Below are 5,809 nucleotides of genomic sequence, written 5' to 3'. Positions count from 1 at the left end.
CTCCCCCCCGCCGTGCTCCTTCTTTCCCCCTCTGGCTCGGCCCCCCACCCCCCACCCCCCGGAAGCCACACCTTGGCCTCCCTGCCTGCCCTCCTGCTCCGTCCTGCCCAATCCAGCCAGGGGTGCCTTTCTGTGCCAAGGCCTGCGCAGGAGCAAACGGGCAAGCGGTGCCCATTTAAAGGTCCCAGGGACGGGTTGGAGGCCAAGAGGCTGGTCTCCTACTTAACCCTTTCCTGCCCCGGGTCTAAGTGTCACATCCGATCAGGTTTATGAGTCCAGCAGCTCCTGGAGAGGGGGTTAAAAATAGTTCCAGCAAATCAAGTTTGTGCTTCTGCGCCTGGGGGCCTGGCACACATATCCCCCCTGAAGCATTCCTCACCACCCCCAGGGTGGGGCCCAAAGCCTTCCCCAGCCTGGGATCCCTTAGCCGTGTCCCATCCTCCCCCGCCTGGCTGCAGTGATGGAATCGGTGGACAAGGCAAGAATCACTCTGATTTTATATCCACCCGCCCAATTTTCTTTACTCAAGATTTTTCTCAAGGGGCAAGACTGGCTTCCAAGACAAGCTGGTTGAGGAATGCAAACGGGATGGAATTTCCTTTCAAAAGTCACACGCTGCTGCTCTGCCTCGCAGCAAAACACCACAGCAAACTTGCAAACGTCACGTGTTGCACAAAGGCTACCTGTGTGTGACCTTGAGCGTCCATCTCCCCCCACGGAGTACTGAAATTCATACTAGAAGCGCACCAGGGTTGCACACTGGAATGTCACTGTCCATTAAGGGGGCTTTAATGAGGGATATCCTGTTACAGGACAGTTCCAGCGGCTCGAGAAAGCATAAACCGCGCAAAGCGTGTTTCTTCTTCCACCAGCCGTGGGGAGAAGGGGTTCGCCAAGAGAGCGGTGGCAGGGCCACGTGGGTGTGGCCAGAATCCACCCCAGTGCACTGTTGCAGCTGTGAGCACACAGGCAACACTGAATTTCAAATGATTACTTCTCCCACCATGTTGGTGTCAACTTTGCCGCCGCTCACCTTTTCACCTTCCACATTCAGAGTAGGAGGATTTTTTAAAAATCTTTTTCCCCCCCCACTGGAGATCTTACTGTTGAAAGCAGAAAGTGCAAATGAGAGTAAGGGAAAGATAAAAGAATCGCTACTAAATACGAATTGGGAACATTGTGAAAAGACTTTCCAGTCACACATCCTCCCCTCCTGTTTGTGTTCCCAGCCGCTAACTGCAGATCGGACATCTCTGCTTTACATTCAACAGTAAAGACGGTGACTGGTTTCGGTTTAAATCCTACGAGCCACGTTCCGTGAGTAACAGCAGTGTTTTCCTGCACACGGATGGAGGCAGGTGATCCGTCGGTACGACGCACAGCCTTAATTAAAAAGCCACTTTGATTCTGAATGGCCAGCCTTGTCGCAGATCATGCTCAAACCATTCCTTGCTAGGGTAACTCATTCACACATGGATGGTTTGACCTGACCTGACCAGCCCTATTCTTAAAAGGGTTTCTGCAAATAAGACTGCCTTCTCCTTGTGAAAAAATACAGGAAGCCCTGTATTTGGGCCGCAGAAGTCAGCAAAAGGGGTGGGAAGGGGTCGAGATGGTCGGAGCAGCGTGAAATGCTGGAATTTCAACTGAAGGGCAAAGGCAGATGTGCAGAACCGCTGGACGCAGGCTCACCAACACCCGTTGGGGATCCCAGGAGGGATCAGGACATCAACGGGGGAGAGAGTTGGGCGGGGGGATTCTCCCCCGCCCATCCAGGCCTTGAGGGCATCTGAGGGGGGCTTCGTCTGCTGGAGGTAGTGCCCTTAAGGCCCCCCCAGCCCCCTGCTGTGACGGGGGCACTAGTCAGCTGGCTGGAAAGCGCCCCCCCAGCCGCTTCTGGCCAGTCTCCTCTGAGCTAAGTTTAGAACAGAAACATTCCTGGAGAGACGGAGCAGCCAGCCCTTTTTGGCTGGCTGGGAATGGCTTGCGACGGGTTCTTGGCCTCCCTGTCCATCCTCCTGCCCCCGTGGATGTCGATGGCCTTGCTCCGGGCCCAGAGATCTGCGCGCTGAGTTGACCCTCCCCAGCGGGGACCCTCCAGCGCACCGTGCACCCGGCTGCCTCTGCAGGCAGCAAAGGCCAAATTGCAAACGTTTCATAGCTGGGTTTCTCAGGGAAGGGCGGTCGGTTTTATCAGGAGCAGAGGTGTCCACAGGGCGGGGTCAGAAAAGTCAAGATGGCGGCTGCAGCAGTGTGATTGAAGGGCTTCATTTCTTATGCACATTGCGGGCTTCAATCACACCGTTGTGGCCGCCATATTGACCTTTTTGACCCTGTCCTGTCCATAGGGAGTCTCCTCCTTACACATCTGATCACCTGAGCTGATCCAGTTGGGATCAGGGTCTGAGCAGATCCGATTGCTCCTGCCGGTTAACTTGAGAGGCAGACGGGCGCAGTGGTCCCGGGGTGGGATTGGCACTGGAGAGACCCGGCTCACACCCCACCTCAGCCATAGAAGAAGTCTTGGGAACTCTCAGCCAACCTGTCTCGCAGGGTTGTTGTTGCGGGGAGAAACAGGAGGAGGAAACGCCAAGCGCACAGCCCTGAGCGAAAGGTGGGAGAGAAAGCTAATCAATTTGCGGATGATAAGTTTGCGTGGCCGGTTTCACACGTTGTGTCTTGGGTTTTGATTTACTGCGGGCATCTAGCCCACGGTGGGTTTGGAACAGGAGCTGGAGGGGTTAGCCAGTGGTCAGATCCTAGCTAAATCAGGCCTGGGAAACCCACCACGCATCGGCAGCCCTGGATCATGTTGCTGAAATCCAGTGGCAAAAGGCCTTTGTTTCCACAGCAGAATTTGGGGCTGTTTGGGGAGGGGGGTTAAGGATGAGGGGGAAGGGAGCCGTCTGCTTCCCAGGAGTCTCCTCTTCCTAGCCCCCCCAGCCCCCCGTTCCGAAAAAAGGGCCAACCGTTGCGCCCTAATGATCTCGCTGAGTCAACGGACAGCCACCCTTGGTCTCCAGAAGATCCAGAGGCCGAGATGCACCTCCCAACTAGCACCGGTTGCCCGTCCCTTCCTTAGTTTGCTGGGTGAATCAGCTTAAGGGAGCACCAACCCTTTCCCAACCTGCTTCTCTCTGGGATCGCTGCGCTGGGTCCCTATTCATCCCTCCTTAGAGAAGCTCTGGGAGACTTTTATTAAAGGGCAGAGAGTTCACAGAAATTTCTAATCAAATTGGTTAGTCAGAAAAAGTGCTCCCAGATGCCTGATTTTAAAATAGATTAGCCCCCCTGCCCCATTTCTACCCCAGCCTGGATATCCAACATACTACTGGAATTTCTTATCTGGAAATAGGACTTGTTACCTATAGATGTTAAGCACGTTTGGCTTTGTTTTTTCAATGTTTCTAAGTAAACCCTCCCCCCCTTAGAATTCGCCATTAACCCAACGTGCATGGCCAACAGCGTCCCCTAGTGTCTGTTCTGGGCATGGCAGGCCACCCTAGCATTCCCTCTTCAAAGCAACACCTGGATTGGGCCAAGTTATATAACAGTTGCAGATGTTCAAGTTTCTCAGAACTCTTCATCAAGCAAGGGGATTAAAGGGAGGGAAAACCACCAGATGTGTGCACTGGTTCTTATCTGGTAGGAAGCACAACTGCACAGTTGGCTCTCCTAGACCTTAATGAGGAGGAACAAGCGATACTGACGGCCAGTCCCACATTATGAAAACGGGAACCGCATTTGCTAGCACCAAAACTGATGCTGTGCTAAAATCATTCCAAAACAAAGAATATCCTCAGAATTCACCCCCAAAGGGGAAAAAATGGAAAATCTAAGCTCCAGCTGGGGTGATGAGGCTCGATTTCCTTCTCCTTATCGCCCTGGTCCCTGCTGCCCACTCCTAGTCCAACTACAAGGAGAAGCATAGCCAGCCAGAGGAGAGAACTGAGAGAGGACTGGTGTGTGCATGTGCGCGCATGTACGCACACGCCTTTGAGTCAGTCTTGACTCCGGGCGACTGCCTGGACTAGTCCCTGCAGCTTTCTTGGCAAGGTTTTTCAGAAGTGGCTTGCCACAGCCTCCTTCCTAGGGCTGAGAGTGCGTGGCTAGCTCAAGGTCACCCAGTTGGCTTCGTGCCTAAGGTAGGATTAGAACTCAAGGTCTCCCGGTTTCAGGGGGCGGCAGTTCACTTATCACTCACCTACCAGCCTTGGTTTGCCTAGGTAGATTCAAGAGGACCACAATGTTAGAGCACCCCTGCAATCTACAGCTTAACATTTAATTGGCATCAGTGACATATTGACTTCTTCCCCACTCCCGGGGCAGGGGGGCATCACACAAACTCAGGTGTTATTCGAGGGTCACAGTTCCACAAAGTTAGTGCTTTCAGGCTCAGCCCAGAAGAGTCCCCACCCCTCACTTTACAGTATTATTGGGTTGTTGTATTATGGTAGGATTTACAACCTCCTTATCTCAACAGCTCTCCGGGGCAGACGCAATCAATAAAAGGAATACAGAGAACAGTAAAACCCTGATCAAGGGAACTCAAGGCAGGCCGCTGTCCTTGACTTTCTGATGGCGCCCAAGTGGGCCCCAACCTGGCCGCCCTCTCCTGGGGAGGCCAGAGCCAAGAATGCCCCTCCCGCCCTCCTCCGCCTGGTGCCCCATTGAGGGGAGGCCCTGGGCAGATCGCACGGTTGGGGCAGAGTGACGCAGGGCGGGCAAGACTCAGGCCCTGGCGGCTCTTGCCCTCAATGGCTGCCTCTCTGGATCACACCGGAAGCGTGCAAGGCGTTTGCACCTGTTTTTCACGGCCAGCTACAGCGGCCTTCCCCAACCCGAGGCCCTCCAAGTGCATGGGACGACAGCCCCCAACGCCCACCCCCCACCCCCGTTCCCTCTGAGTGGGGCAGAGGAAGCTGTCCTCTCCAGTCAGTCCCCCTTGATGCTGCAGGCGGGGGTGGGGCGGGGGGGCTGGTTTGCCTGGGGCGGCGAGACCGGCCAAGAGAAGCCTGGGTAAAGCGCTAACCAGGATGGGGAGGTTCTGGCCGCGGAGCCACGTCGCTCGGGGCGAGGCAGCCCGGACCCGCTCCTGCCCGGCCGGGAAGGGCCGCCAACGGGGCGCCGGCCGCCTCGATCGGAGGGCGGCTGCCGCTGCCGCCGCTGCCGCCGCCGCACGGGGCAGGGCAGCCCTCCCCGCCGGCCCCCAGACGGGTCGGCCTTTGTCTCCGCGCCCCCCGGCTGAGGTTTACGGGAGCTGAAGTCCAGGACGGGGCAGTCCCAGGTCCGGGTTCGTCCTCAGACCCCGCGGGCCCCGGGGGCTTCGGCTCCGGCAACTCGTGCCGGTCGCCCCGCGCCCCTTCGCTTCCTGGGGGGGCGTTGCTCCAGGGCCCGACCGCCGCGACCCAAGCGGGCTTCCCGGCCGGGAGGGGCCGCCCGCCGGCCGGAGGCAACTTCGCGCGGAGAGGGCCGCTCCGGCGGGGCTGCGCGGCTCGCGGAGGGAAGCGCCGTCGCGGGCGGCGAGCTCCGCGGGTCGCGGGAGGGGCGGCGGGGGGCGGCGGCGGCGGGGGGCGGCGGCGGCGGCGCGCCGGGCGGGGGAGCGCGCTGGTCGCGGAGGAGGAGGAGCCGCGAGCCCGGAGGAGGAAGGAGGAAGGAAGGAGGAGAGGAAAGTTGGAGGGGCGGCCGGGCGGGCGGGCTCGGGAGAGCCGCGGGAGGGAGTTGGAGGCTCGCCCGCGCCTGGAGAATGCGGGGCGGGCGGCGCGGCCGAGGGGGAGGAGACGCGCGCGGCTAGGGCGAGGGGCCGGAC

This window comes from Python bivittatus, unplaced genomic scaffold (genome assembly GCF_059951505.1).
Source record: "Python bivittatus isolate LINGU-HERP-01145 unplaced genomic scaffold, Pbiv_v1 ctg000310_np1212, whole genome shotgun sequence".
Lineage (NCBI taxonomy): Eukaryota > Metazoa > Chordata > Lepidosauria > Squamata > Pythonidae > Python > Python bivittatus.
The sequence above is the reverse complement of the archived record's forward strand: the minus strand, read 5'-3'. Positions refer to the sequence as shown.